Below are 15,916 nucleotides of genomic sequence, written 5' to 3'. Positions count from 1 at the left end.
CCTAACAAATAGAACCAAAGTGCCGTTGTACTTATCACCCCCAATCCAGTGGGGCTGTAGAGAGGAAAAACTCTGATTTGAAAACCAGATTGGCAAAGATTTGCTTAGCTGAAATCGCTGGATGAATTACCTCTCCCTTGATGTATATAAGAAACAATGTGAATAGAAAATATGGGCTGTCACCTCATGAAATTTTAATGGGCAGACCCCGTGCAACTGCCTTACACAACACCCTTGATAACAGTGTATTGTTAACTCTGTTTTGTGAGAAAGAGAGAAAACATACTTTGAAGAAAGGGTGAGATGACCCAGGCCTTGGAGATGTCTAAAGGATGATTAACTGAGGAACTGGCAATCAGGAAGACCATTTTGTTGACATTCTTGTGGGAAACATCCTGAGTATGTCCTTGAATAGGTCACCAATCAATGTAACATGAATAGTTGGCTGAAAAAGAAAGATTAGCAGTATTCTAATGTGACATATTCGCGAAGTATCCTCATTATAAAAGTAAAAATCACGCCCCCAGGCTGGGAAACCCTGGGGCCCAGTAGGAGACCCTTCCTTTCTGAGGATGCACCGAATCATTCTGTCATGTTAGCAGTATGCTAATTATGTAACAAACCAGAGGCTAGGGGATTGTACAAATATGCAATTATATTGATAAGGGATTGTATGAAGAGTGGTGTGGAAAATCCTAAGGTGTGCCAACTTTCTGGGAAAACACCTGATACCCAGACCTGTGCAATTCTGAAATTAACATGATAGGACTTCAGGGAATGTAAGATTATGAGGGGTATGTGGCCCCAATGCCTATAAGATATTGCATGTTAATTGGACTGGATCTTGTAAATTAGGATGTTTGTTTTTTTTTTTCCTGTTGTAATGCCCAGGCCACATATAATTGACATAATGTAGGGGAATTCCTCATTCCCTGTAGAAGCACTAGCCATTCACAGTGCTTTGCCGGGGCCTGATCGTTAATGGGGGGTACCATAAAAGCAAATCTCTGATAGTCCTGTGCCACTACATCTGGTTGCCTGGACTGATCAATAAATTTAGCATATGGTTCCCCAGGGGCCTGTTGTACTGATGCGAATGGAGGTGCTTTCTTTTTCCCTGGGAGACTAAGAAGAGCCCTCAGTGAGAGCTGCACAGCTGTTTGGTGAATAAACACAGGAGCTGCAACTGAATCTGGGTATTGAGATAAGGACCCGTTCCCTTTAATATCTCTGCAGTAATCCCTTACAGAGGGTCCCCCGGTTGACGCAGTTGATCCGCTTCCCCCTGTGCTAACTGCAACCATTCCCTTTCAAACAATAACAATGGGGAAGGAGTTAACAATAAGCGCGCCTAGTTTCGACAGTCAAGTGGACACATTGGTTTTGCCTGAAAAATCCATTGAATTATCTGTCGAGCCGCCTGGGATTGTAATCCATAGTCCAAAACCATTTTTCGAGCTTGTTGTAAAAGCTTCCAATCATGTGGCTGCCACAACCCGGTGCCTTGCACAGGGTGGATAATAATAGGGCAGGCCAAGGATGTAGCATGCCTATGCCCCTCTATGATGGCATCACGTATGATGTCGGAGCACCTATCCCTCCTTGGTGCCGACAGCGTTGTAGCGACGGATAATGAGGGTGTCTGCTCCGGTGGGGCAGACGAGAGAGGAAGCTCCTCCAAATCCGTAATTTTTAAGTTCTACAATTTCACTAGCAGTTCTTGGAACAATTCCTCCAGTGAAGGTCGATTTTTGCAAGCTGCTGCTGCACCTCTCATTGCCAAAGCATCCCGAGTGGATTTATTGCTGCCTGGCAGCGACACACATGCTGGCAGCACAGCTTTATCAAGATTTTCTGGCGCTGGGGGTGGGGAGGGCAACCCCCCCTCCCCATTAGCTCTCTCCTCCGATAGTCCCTCAGTGGTGGGGGTGGGTGCAGGAACCGACAATAAAGATTGTGTCAGCCGCATTCCTGAGGTCTCAGGTTTCGTACTTGGCGGTCTGTCAATCCCAGACGGTACTGAGAAAGCTTGTGCAACCGCCATAGCCAGCTGCCATTTCCACAGATGCCTCTGTCGCGTTAAGGGGTGTAGCTGATTAACCGTTATGGGCCCGGTCGGATTCAGGGTACTGAACTATCACAACCACAGATTTCACCAATAGCGCATTAACTGTTAGGGGTCCAGTCAGATTCAGCAATAGCGCATTAACCGTCTGGGGTCCGGTCGGATAGTCGCCAATAACGCGTTAACCGTCTGGGGTCTGGTTAGATTCAGAACACTGAACTATCATGGTCATGGATTCACCAATAACATATAACCACCCTTACCCTAGTCGCACTTAATGAGAGCTATAACAATGCAATCAAGTGTGATTTATTACAGCAACAGGTACACAGGTTCTTCGGATTGACGGCGATAGTGACTGTCTCCCATTCCCACCTGGAGTGAATTTGTACAAGACATGGATAAATACGGACGCCGAATGGGCTGGATAAGTTCAGCCAGTATTAAATCCCAAGACCACTCTTGGCGAGTCCACCAAATCCACACTCAAAATCCCAGGTACCCCAAATTCAAAGAGAGGTTCAAACCTAATAGGGAACGGAGTGAGTTGTGGTGTCAGCAAAAAAAACTCTTATCCCTGGGGAGGGCAGTGAGCCACCCTGCTCGGCGGGTATTAACAATTCAATGGCTCTCTAATGAACACTCTGACCCTATCACTGCCATTCCCTTTGGACCCCGAAAAATATTGGTAAATTTTCTTATTGATACCAGGACCCAAATGTCAGTAATTACACGAGACAACACAAACCCCGAGCATAACACCTGGTCAACGCAGGGTTAAATTCACGGGAATCGATGGTGTGGAAAAACAATGCCCCACTGCAAAAATTTCACTCTGGTTGCCAGAGGAACAAAATTTAACAAGGATAGAAGCATTAGTTGGTGCTGCATATACTAATATTTTAGGATTTGACATACTGCATGGTCGTATGTGGAAACTCCCTGATGGAACTGTGTGGAGTTTCACGACACATCAAAGGGATTCAGGCACAGTAAAACTGAGTCTGTTACAAACATCCATACCCTTATCCCCTGCTAAAATCATTAATGTTTGGCAATATCTGTTGTCAGCAGCAGCACTTATGGGAATTGACGAGGTGGTAACAGAATTGGAAGAAAGAGGCATTATTAAAAGGACTCATTCACCTTACAATTCACTGGTGTGGCTGGTAAAGAAACCAACCAGGCAATGGCATTTTACAGTGGATTACAGACAGTTGGATGCTAACACCACTCCTTTGACTGCCACAGTTCCAAACATGGCAGAGATAGTGAAAGCCCTCTGTGTATCTAACAGTAGCAATGGTGCTAACTACTCCCAAATATCTCTATGCATGAGAAATCAAAGATTGATATTTTACCCTCTTTCTAACCCTGCCGGTTGAATACAACCGAGCATATTTTATTTTCTTTTGTGTTCACAGGAACCCTGAGCGAACTGTATATGGACAGCTGGAAGATGACGAATCAACAGTTTGGATTAATAATGCTATGCTTTACCCTGACCTTGATGCAATTACAGACCTTAAAGGAAACTTAGCTACTGTAGTTGTGCATGGAGCTGAGGTGTTTCACCATGGCATCTAACCATGTATTGTCACAGTATAGCACAATCACTGGAACATCTCAAAACAGAAAGGACCTAAATCTCTCTACTTTACTTCTACATGGAAACAAAATATTTTCAAAAGATGAATGGAGTTGGAACGATTCTCTAAGAACGGCTGAACTACAAGCCACGTCTGGACAGACAATACAAATTGGTTGATGAATAACTAACTGATCCACTTATAATCGGCCGACTGAAATTAAGACAGTTTCCAAAATAACTGAACCAAATTTTGATTGCTGGTACATTTTTACTTTCACCAAATGTATAATTGTGTACTGTCTTTGGGGCTACAGAGGCACAGAATTACATAGAAATACATAGGAGTAAGTATTTTCAAAAGATGAATGGAGTTGGATCGAGAGGCAGGAGACCTTTTCTCCATTAACACTAGTGACAGGACCCGCGGGAACGGGGTTAAGCTGAGGCAGGGGAAATTTAGGCTGGACGTCAGGAGGGGGTTCTTCACAGAGAGGGTGGTTGCACACTGGAACAGGCTCCCCAGGGAAGTGGTCACTGCACCGAGCCTGTCTGAATTTAAGAAGCGATTGGACTGTGCACTTAGGCACATGGTCTGAACTTTTGGGTAGACCTGTGCGGTGTCAAGAGTTGGACTTGATGATCCTTAAGGGTCCCTTCCAACTCAGGATATTCTATGATTCTATGATTCTATGATTCTATGATTCTCTAAGAATGGCTGAACTTCAAGCCACGTCTGGCCAGACAATACAAATCAGTTGCCGAATAACTAATGGGTCTACTTAAAATAGGTCGACTGAGATTAAGACAACTTATTTGAGATTTTGTCAACTTATTGCACCCCTTTATATTCTGCTTCATGCCCTGCCTACTTCTGTTGGAATGAACCCTACCTTGGTGAAGAAATTGCTGTTACGTGAGGGCTTGAAGCGGCTGATGAAACAAGTTTGAGACAATGGACAAAAGACTCTGATTAGTGTTCATCATGATGCACAAAGAAATACATCGAGTGATGGAAAGAGTAAAGAGAGATGAAAGACACAGTTGGTGCGACACTTTGTTTGGATGGTCACCAGCTGCCATGGGAATCTTCAACAAGATGCTTCACCCTGTTGTTGTTCTGTTAATACTCACTGTATTATGCTTTATACTGACAATTAGTTTGTACATTAAACTCTGGATTATGGTGAGATGTTTAGCATCTGTACAAAATCTACACACACTCAATAAACCTCGTCCCGAGAATGTATGTGATATCCCTGACATATTCCAAATGTCGTGAAGCTTGAGTGACTATAGTCACGGGGTGGATTATGTGGTGCAATTGCCCAAAGTAACTAGGGAAATAAAACTAACATTCACATTTTAAAGAAAATGTACAGCATTGAAGAGGCTTTCAGGGTAGGGCGTAGCTGCATTACCTGAGCGTTCCCTAGGCTTCCAACCTTAGATGCTATCGCGCTGGGGAAACCTGGTGTGCTAGCTCTAAGAACAGTACGGAGCGTAGAGTGGAGTGGAGACACCATGGCTAGGCTCTGTGACCAGGTGGGGACGCGATTGTTCTTCTGCACACCGAGACCGATAAGCTGCACTTTTTGCTACCCTGAGCCAAGGACCTGTCATGTTTTGACAAATGCTGTACCCTAGTGTACTTTTGCTCATTATAATATCATTATAATACCAAAACACACCTCCACCCCAAAAGCTACCCGCCTCCAAGGCGTGACCACTCCTCATTGAGCATGCGTTCTGAATTTCTCAGAGCCTATACCTTTAAACGGAGACAGGAGAACTTTTCACCAATCATAACTAAGATATGCTTGACTAGAGTCACTCAAGCTCCACCTGAAAGATAGAAAATAATATAAACTGGCCTAAGAGAGAGGGGATGTCAGGGAAGATACCACCGTCAGGGGAGATACCATCCCGAGGGAATACATCATCCTGAGGACCTCCTGACTCCTGGGAGCAGTCGACGGGCTGAGCCTCTCTTCCCCCCCATTGGGACGCCTTTGGGTGAGATTTGAACACTTGGTTATACTGGGTGTCTCTGCGGAAACATAGAAATCTTTATAGAATCTTTGTGCCTTTTAACGCATTAATTTCCAGGCTGCGCACCTGTGTACTTCATGCATGCTAGCTTGGTTTTGCAGACAGTCACTATCGCCGGCAATCCAAAGAACCTGTGTACCTGTTGCTGTAATAAATTGCACTTGATTGCATTGTTCCTAGCCATGATACTTCTTATTGAACGCGACTAGAGTAAGGGCGGTTATACGTTATTGGTGAATCCGTGACCATGGTAGTTCAGTGCTCTGAATGCGACCAGACCCATAACAGTTAATCAGCTACACTCCTTAACGCGACAGAGAAATTGGCATAGTCGGCAGGATTGCTATGGATAAACTGCTGCAAAAATGCAAATGTTTCCCTTCCCAGGTGGGGAAGGAGTGGGCCCAAAAACTTTGGAAAAATCAAGAGAACAAGGTAGAGCACAATGATCAGTGTCAGGCTTCACGAAAGATCGGTCAAAGAAAGGGTAAAGGTGTGATTTGTGCTGTGTTAGGAGACAGTTTGTCTTGTGCTCAGCAGGAAGCTAAGGAAACTCCTGCTCCCAAACTGAGACTACTGTTGATGATGATGGTGGAATCCGCACTACTGTGCGAACTATTCCATGGTCACCAGCAGAGTTGCTTAAAATACAGGAGAAGTTCTCAAGGCAGTCAGGGGAATTGGAAGTTGAGTATGTGTGGCGAGTTTCTCTTGAAGGAGGAGATCAAATTATGTTGAGTGAAGAAGAGGCAGGAGGCTTTTGGAGACCTGGAGTATTTTTAATCACCACACCAGGAGACCATAGTTACTCTATAACTGCACGGGCAACATACTGGGCAGGTGGAATAGATCCTCAGGAGAGAGGGGAACCCCTGGAAATTAGAGCCACAAGCTATTCTGACCTGGCTGTAGCAGTACAGAAAGCAGCCTGCATTCAGGCGATATATGAAAGAGATGAATTCAGAAAATCCCCGGTGTTAGTTCCTATTGACCCGGTTCGATTAACTCCTCTCATCCATGGACTCCCTGATTGTCTTAAGATGTTTGTAGCAAATACCCAGGATCGCATACTAGCTGCTCTTAGGGATGATGATTGTGGTTGTAGGCGGAATCCAAACTCCCCCATTCCCACCTGGAGTGACTTTTTACGAGACATAGATAAATATGGATGCCGAATGGGCTGCATTAGTTCATTCAGTATTAAGTCCCAAGACCACTCTTGGCGAGTCCACCAAATCCACGCTCAAAATCCCAGATACCCCAAATTCAAAGAGAGGTTCAAACCTAATAGGGAACGAGGTGAGTTGTGGAGTAAAGCCCTAGCTTTGGGTGCACCCCGACCATTCTTGCGTGGTGTCTCTATGGAGGACCTCCGTATGTTAGTCCAATTTATGGGTAAGAAAAATATTCCAGCTGGGGAGAATTGCCTAACCAGAAAACCCCCAACTCATAAGGAAACTGCAACTTCTGCCCTAGCATTGTTCCATATTGACACGAATCAGATGAACATATTTCACACCAGTGAGGGGCAGTTGTGTGCACGGGTCCACTTCTCTCAGCTTGAGCTTCTTCCCAGCTCCGGTGCACCTATTTCCAGCGACTTTCTGTATGAGCTTCTTTGAGCGGATTGCTGAGTTTGGCCGAACCTATCTTCATGAGGCGATCAATGTGCCTGTTCCTGTCTTGGTCTCCGTTCTGCTAGCTGGTCCCTATTCATTCCTTTTTCCTGCTTCTTTATTGATGACATAACTTCATTATATCGTGTCGCCTTTCTTCATCTTGAGGACAGGTTCCCCTCTTATACGCTTCACCCCATAGCAGTCCTTTTCAAAACAACTTTTCATTGGTCAAACAACTTTGACTTAACAGCAACAGCAAACACCCAGCAACTTCCATGCCTTAATGACTGAAGAACAAGCAACCCTGAGACTGCATGGCGTCTCCTGAATCACCCTTCTTTGTTCCCTCTAAACTCTTACACTCCTGATGGCCTCATCGTTAAGAGTCTGATGTTATCATCAACCATGGGGCTTGCTGACCCCCATGGCCACACTCCCAAATCTCCCCTTTCTTTATTAATATCAACCATCTTCTTGACACGAATTATTATGCCATATATCACACACACGTCTGTCCCAACCCATAAGGAAACTGCAACTTCTGCACCAAGCCTAATTGAGGAGGCAGAAGCTCAGCAAAAAAACTCCTTTCCCTGGGGAGGGCAGTGAGCCACCCTGCTCGGCGGGTATTAGCAATTCAATGGCTCTCTAATGGGCACTCTGACCCTATCATTGCCATTCCCGTTGGACCCAAAAAACTATTGGTAAATTTTCTTATTGACACCGGAACCCAAATGTCAGTAATTACACATGAGACAGCACAAACCCTGAGCATAACAACTGGTCGATGCAGGGTTAAATTCAAAGGAATTGATGTTGTGGAAAAACAATGCCCCACCGCAAAAATTTCACTCTGGCTGCCAGGGGAACAAAAATTAAAACTGGCCATATGGCCAGTGCCAAAAGTCTAATGGTGAGTGGAGACTAACAGTGGACTATCAAGGCCTGAACGAAGTCACGCCACCGCTGAGTGCTGCAGTGCCAGACATGCTAGAACTCCAGTAAAAACTGGAATCAAAGGGAGCCGAGTGGTATGCTACAACTCATATCACTAATGCATTTTTCTCCATCCCTTTAGCAGCAGACTGTAAGCCACAGTTTGCTTTTACTGGAGAGAGGGGTGTCCTCTCTCCCAGAGAGGGAGGGGGGAGGGTAAGTGAATAGCTGTGTGGTGTTTAGCTGCCAGCTGGGTTAAACCACAATAGGAACCATCTATACCAATTTGAGATATGTTTATGGGGTGGTTCACATGTTTGCTAAAATCTGGGAGGAGTATGGGTTGATCAAATATAAGGGGAAGGAATTGGTGCACAAAGAGCTTGTAAAGCAAGACCTAGATAATTTGCACTTCTAGTATGTAATAATAATAATGCATATAAAAGAGCACCAGAAAGGGAATTCAGTCACTGCCCCAGGGAACTCTGTGGCAGATGAAAAAGCCCAGCCGGTGGCCTTGCAATCAGAAATCACTATAATCTTATACCTGAAGGAATTAGGAGCCACGAAGTCTGAAGGTAAATGGATACTTCCTGATGGGAGAGAAATGCTGAATAAAGTGCTAAAGAGGCAAATATTAACTGTTTTACATCAAGAGAGCCATTGGGGAATTCAAGCAACGTGTGACGCTGTGCTACTGAAATATGTATGTGTGGGAATATATACTCTGGCTAAACAAGTATTCAGGCGTTATGTAGTATGTCAAAAGGTAAACAGGAAAATTTTCCACAAGCAGCCCCAAAGGGGGCTAGAACCAGGAATTCAACCCTTCCAAAGTGTACAGGTAGATTTTACAGAACTCCTTCGAGTAGGTAGATTTAAATACTTATTAGTCTTGGTCAATCACTTGTCAGGGTGGGTAGAAGCTTTCCCTTCAGTATCTGCTACTGCGAGATTGGTAGCTAAGGTAAGTCTAGAACAGATAATTCCCAGGTATGGAATCATTGAAAATATTGACTTTGATCAAGGAAATCACTTTACGTCACAAATATTGCAAGGGCTAAAAGGGCTAATGTGGACTCTAGGAATTAAGTGGAAATTTCACGCTCCTTGGCATCCTTCCTCTTCTGGAAGGGCAGAGCGGGTGAATCAGACAGTAAAGAAGCAATTGACTGAGTTCTGGAAACTCGGCTCCCCAAACAAAATGCTTACCTTTGGCACTTCTCTGAATTCAAATGGCGACAAAAAAGATGTGGGAGTTTCACCATATGGAATATTATTTGGATTGCTGTACCTAGGCAAAGGGAATGAATTACCCTTGGACCCTATCCTTGGAAGTCCATCCCTTCCGAGCAGGAGACTGGGTTCTGATACGGTGTGGTGGTTTTACTCAGGTGGGCAGCCGAGCTCCACCACAGCCGCTCTCTCACTCCCCCTCTCCTCAAAGAGGAAGGGGGAGAAAATACAACACAGAGAAGTCGAGGTTTGAGATGAGAAAGGTTTAATTAAAGGGAAAGGGAATGGGGAGGAAAAAAGAAACAAAAGAAATAATAAGCCCGCGTGGAAGCACAGAGAGAGGGAAAAAAACTTATTCTCTACTTCCCATCAACGAAGCGATGTTCGGCCACGTCCTGGGAAGCAGGGCCTCAAAACGCATAGCGGTTGTTCAGGAGGAACAGCCCCCTCCCCCACGAGAGCCCTCCTTCTTACTGCTGAGTGTGACATCAGGTGTTATGGAATATCCCTTTGGTTGGTTTAGGTCAGCTGCCCCGGCAATGTCCCCTCCCCATCACTTGCCCACCCCCAGCCTGCTGGCTCTTGGGGGCTTGGAAGGAGTCCTGATGCTGTGCCAGCACTACACAGCAATAGACACAACACTGGAGTGATATCAGTGCTGTTCCAGCTACGAGTGCAGAGCACAGCACTGTGTGGGCTGCTACAGGGAAAAGGTGACTCCAGCTCAGACAGATCCAACACTACTTCCACCTCTTATTCCATAACATTTGTGTCACAATCAGGTACAGTTTAGTATATAGATGTTCTCATCACCATTGTTTTCTGTCCATTGAAGCATTTATATGTCTGTACTTCCCTTTATTCCATAGGTCTTTTCCCAAAATGCTCATAAAAACTGTTGATGGTTTCAGCTTCATCTGTCAAAGTGGTCACTCAGGGCAGGCGAATTTGGTTTTCTTGACACCAGCACCAGCTTAGCTCACATCACTGTTGCACTTGCCCGGTTCCTTGCGAAGTTGACCTGTCGTTGGTTCTGCAGTGTCCTCCTACAACACATAACTTGGATGACAGATTAATTTTCTCCCAGTGTTAAATCTCCTTGAGGCACACACTTGATATCCCCATCTTTCTGCATTACCCACCAGGTATACCCTGGTCCTTGGGCAAAGACAATCCCACGAGTGGGTTTGCCTTTTCCCATGGCAGGGGCAACCCACACCGCCTTCCCCATCCACTTTCCCACATGCACTACAGGGACTTTAGCTTCTCCCACAGTGTGTAGGGGTTTTGTTTCAGCAGGACCAGGATGGCTGTCAGACCCCCTATTGTTAACTAGCCAAGTGGCCTCTGGTAGATTTATATCCCAATGTTTCCACGTCCCAGCACCCAATGCTCGCAGCATAGTTTTTAACAGTCCATTGTACCTCTCAACCTTCCCAGAGGCTTGTGGGTGATAAGGGATGTGATACATCCATTCAATGCCATGTCTCTTGGCCCAGGAGGTGACCAAATTGTTTCGGAAATGACTCCCATTGTCGGACTCAATTCTCTCTGGTGTACCATGTCGCCACAGCACTTGTCTTTCCAGGCCCAAGATAGTGTTTCGGGCCGTGGCATAATTCACTGGATATGTTTCCAGCCCCCCAGTAGTTGCTTCTACCATGGTAAGTACGTAACGTTTACCTTGGCAGGTTTGTGGAAGTGGTCCGATGTAGTCAATCTGCCAGGCCTCACCATATCGAAATCCAAGCCATCTCCCCCTATTCCAGGGAGACTTTACCCTCATGGCTCGTTTGATTGCAGCACAGGTCTCACACTGATGGGTGACCTGTGTAATTCCTCAATGGTCAGGTCCACCCCTTGATCACGAGCCCATCTGTATGTGGCATCCCTCCCCAGATGTCCTGATGTTTCATGGGCCCATCGAGCTACAAACAGCTCACCCTTACCTCCCCAGTCCAGGTCCACCTGAGCTACTTCAATTTTCGAAGCTCGATCTACTTCTTCGTTGTTCTGATGTTCTTCGGTAGCACGATTCTTAGGCATATGGGCATCTACATGACGTACCTTTACAGCCAGGTTTTCTACCCGGGCAGCAATATCTTGCCACAGGGTAGCGGCCCAGATAGGTTTACCTCTGCGCTGCCAGTTGTTCTGTTTCCATTGTCACAGCCACCCCCACAGCACATTTGCCACCATCCATGAGTCATTGTAGAGATACAGTACCGGCCATTTTTCTCTTTCAGCAATTTCTAGGGCCAGTTGTATAGCTTTCACTTCTGCATACTGACTCGACTCACCTTCCCCTTCCATGGCCTCCACAACTTGTCGTGTGGGACTCCACACAGCAGCTTTCCACTTCCGATGGCTCCCTACCACACGGCAGGATCCGTCAGTAAACAACACATACTGCTTTCTGTCTTCTGGCAACTCATTGTATGGTGGTGCCTCTTCAGCACGAGTTACTTCTTCTGTCGGTGCTCCGAAATCCCTGCCCTCTGGCCAGTCCATAATCTCTTCCAGGATTCCCGGGCGGTTGGGTTTCCCCATTCGAGCCCACTGTGTAATTAATGCTACCCATTTACTCCACGTAGCGTCGTTTGCATTATGTGTAGTGGAGATTTTCCCTTTGAACATCCAATGTAACACAGGTAGCCGTGGGACCAAGAGGAGCTGTGCTTCTGTACCAATTTCTGAAGCGGCTCGAATCCCCTCATATGCTGTTAATATTTCCTTTTCAGTTGGGGTGTAATTGGCTTCTGATCCTCGATAGCCCCGGCTACAGAAACCCAGAGGTCGGCCTCGAGTTTCTCCTGGGGTCTTCTGCCAGAGGCTCCAGGTGAGCCCATGCTCCCCAGCTGCAGTGTAAAGTGTGTTTTGCACAGCTGGTCCTGTACGGACAGGCCCAAGGGCTACTGCACGAGCTATTTCTTGTTTGATTTGTTCAAATGCCTGTTGTTGCTCGGGGCCCCACTCGAAAGAGTTTCCTCTTTCGAGTCACTTGATATACAGGACTCACAAGCTGACTATAGCCTGGCACGTGCATTCTCCAAAATCCCACAAGGCCTAGGAAAGCTTGTGTTTCTTTTTTGCTAGTTGGCGGAGACATAACTGTTATTTTGTTGATCACATCCGTCAGAATGTGGCAACGTCCATCCTACCATTTTACCCCCAAGAACTTGATTTCCTGTGCAGGTCCCTTGACCTTATTATGTTTAATGTCAAAGCCAGCTTTCAGGAGAATTTGAATTATTTTCTTCCCTTTCTCAAAAACTTCTTCTGCTGTGTTACCCCATACGATGATATCATCAATGTACTGCAGGTGTTCAGGAGCGTTCCCCTGTTCCAGTGTTGTCTGGATCAGTCCATGGCAAATGGTAGGGCTCTGTTTCCACCCCGGGACAGTCGATTCCAAGTGTATTGAATGCCCCTCCAAGTGAAAGCAAATTGTGGCCTGCATGCTGCTGCTAGAGGGATGGAGAAAAATGCATTAGCGATATAGATTGTAGCATACCACTTGGCTGCCTTTGACTCTAGTTCGTACTGGAGTTCTAGCATGTCTGGCACTGCAGCACTTAGTGGTGGCGTGACTTCATTCAGGCCCTGATAGTCCACTGTTATCCTCCACTCACCATTGGACTTTCGCACTGGCCATATAGGACTGTTAAAAGGTGAATGAGTCTTGCAGTGTTGTGTCTATTGCTGCATAGTGCTGGCACAGCATCAGGACTCCTTCCAAGCCCCCAAGAGCCAGCAGGCTGGGGGTGGGCAAGTGATGGGGAGGGGACATCACCAGGGCAGCTGACCTAAACCAACCAAAGGGATATTCCATAACACCTGATGTCACACTCAGCAGTAAGAAGGGGATATCTCGTGAGGGAGGGGGCTGTCCTCCTGAACAACCGCTACGCGTTTTGAGGCCCTTCTTCTCAGGACGTGGCCGAACATTGCTCGTTTATGGGAAGTAGAGAATAACTTCTTTTTCTTTCTCTTCGTGCTTCCACGTGGCCTTATTTTTTCTTTTCTTTCTTTTTCTCCCCTTTCCCTTTAATTAAACCTTTCTCATCTCAAACCTCGAGCTCTTTGTGTTGTATTTTCTCCCCCTTCCTCTTTGAGGAGAGGGGGAGTGAGAGAGTGGTTGTGGTGGAGCTCAGCTGCCCACCCAAGTAAAACAACTACAGTTGCATCAAAATATCCCTTGGTTAGTGGTGAGTGAATTTTAAAAACTATGATGCAATCTGGGCACTGCAAGAGGAGGTGACAAGTCTGTCTGAGATGGTATTCCAGAGTCTCATGGTACTGTATTTATTACTCGCCTTTCAAGGAGGGGTTCACAGTATAATTAATGCCAGTTGATGTAAGTATGTAGACCAAATGGGGCAAACTGATACTTCTCCCAAATATTTTTGAGATCAAACCAAGATCTTACGTGAGGTGGCCCAAGATGACACTTCCTGGATAGTTAGAGACATATTGGAAAAATTGACCTCATGGTTGCCTGGAAGGAATTGGCTGAAGCAACCATTTGTTAGTGTTCTAGTAATAATGGCATTGTTTATCCGTCATCCCTCATGACATACAAAGAAAAATATTACACCCTAGTGTTGGAAAAACTCAAGGGTGGGGGGATGTGAAGAGGTGCAAAAATAACAATAGGAGTAAGAAAAGAGGGGGGAATTGTGAAAATTAAAGTGTTTGTTGTTGTTGTTGTTGTTGTTTTCCCAGTGGAAAAATTCCCCTAACCTTGCATATTCAATATTTGCTGTGCACTCCTGCTTGCAGCATGTCTGCCATTGCAATCACATAGAAAAATACTGCTTCACTAAGTAGTTACCTGAGCCTGTGTTATTGGCTGCAGACTGTTTCTCACAGCCTCTGCCAACTAGCAAAAAAGCAACACAAACTTTCCTAGGTGTCATGGGGAATGCACATACCAAATTACAGTCTGATTGTAAACCCGTTCTACCAAGTAACCCGTAAGAAGAATGATTTTAAATGGGGCCCCGAACAACGACAAGCCTTTGAACAAATTAAACAGGAGATAGTTCATGCAGTAGCCTTTGGGCCAGTCCAAGCAGGACAAGATGTAAAGAATGTGCTCTACACTGCAGCCAGGGTGAATGGCCCCACCTGGAGCCTCTGGCAGAAAGAACCTGGGGAAACTCAAGACTGACCCTAAGGTTTTGGAGATGGGGATACAGAGGATCTGAGGGTCCCTATACTACAACCAAAAAAGAGATATTGGCAGCGTATGAGGGGGTTTGAGCTGCTTCAGAAGTGATTGGTATTGAAGCAGAGCTCTTTGTGGCACCCTGACTGCTAGTAGTGGGCTGGATGTTCAAAGAAAATGCCCTCTTTGTGTCCAGTGCTCTGTCTCTACACTGACTCCTGCATGGTGGCAAATGCCCTGTGGGGGTAGTTACAGCAATGGAAGCAAAACAACTGGTACCACAGAGGTAAAGCCATTTGGGCTACTGCAGTGTGGCAAGATATTGCTGCCCAGGTAGAGAACCTGGTTGTAAAAGTACGCCATATAGATAAGAATCCGGCCACTAGAGAACACTGAAACAACCAGCAGGTGGTTCAGGCTGCTGAGATTGTAATGGCTCAGGTGTAACTGTACTATCAACATAAGCATGAATTACTTATAGCTTTGTGGTCCCATGATGCCTCAGCCCATCAAGGCAGAGATGCAACATATAGATGGGCTTGTGATTGAGGGTTGGACTGGACCATGGACACTATTGCACAGGTTATCCATGATTGTGAAATATGTGCTGCAATCAAGCAAGCCACTCTCCCTCAATCCTGCCAAGGCAAAGGCCATGCACTAAGAATGGTAAAAGCGACCACAAGAGGGCGGGAAACATATCCTGTGTCCCATGCCACTGCCTGGAATGCTATCCTAGGCTTTGAAAATCAAGTCCTATGGTGACATAAATGGTATGGAATAAGGGGTGGATGTTGTCCTGGTTTTGGCTAGGATAAAGTTAATTTTCCTCCTCATAGCTGGTATGGTGCTGTGTTTTGGATTTAGGATGAGAATAATGCTGATAACATGTTGATGTTTTAGTTGTTGCGGAGCAGTGCTTACACACAGTCAAGAACTTCTTGGCTTCTCAAACTGCTCTGCCAGTGGGGAAGCTGGGGGTGTACAAGAAGCTGGGAGGAGACAGAACTAGGACAGCTGACCCAGCCTGGCCAAAGGGTATAACATATAACATGACATATGACGTCATGCTGAACAATTAAGATTGTTCATAATTAATAAATCCGGTTGTGTGTGTGTGTGTGTGTGGGGTGAGTGAATGGCTGAGTGGTGCTTATCTGTCTACTGGGTTAAAACACAACAGACAGCATTGGTATTTCACCAGTATTTCATCTACTGCTGAGCAATACTGGCACAGCATCAAGACTCCC

This window comes from Aythya marila (assembly GCF_965140915.1).
Source record: "Aythya marila genome assembly, chromosome: W".
Classification (NCBI taxonomy): Eukaryota; Metazoa; Chordata; class Aves; order Anseriformes; family Anatidae; genus Aythya; species Aythya marila.
The sequence above is the reverse complement of the archived record's forward strand: the minus strand, read 5'-3'. Positions refer to the sequence as shown.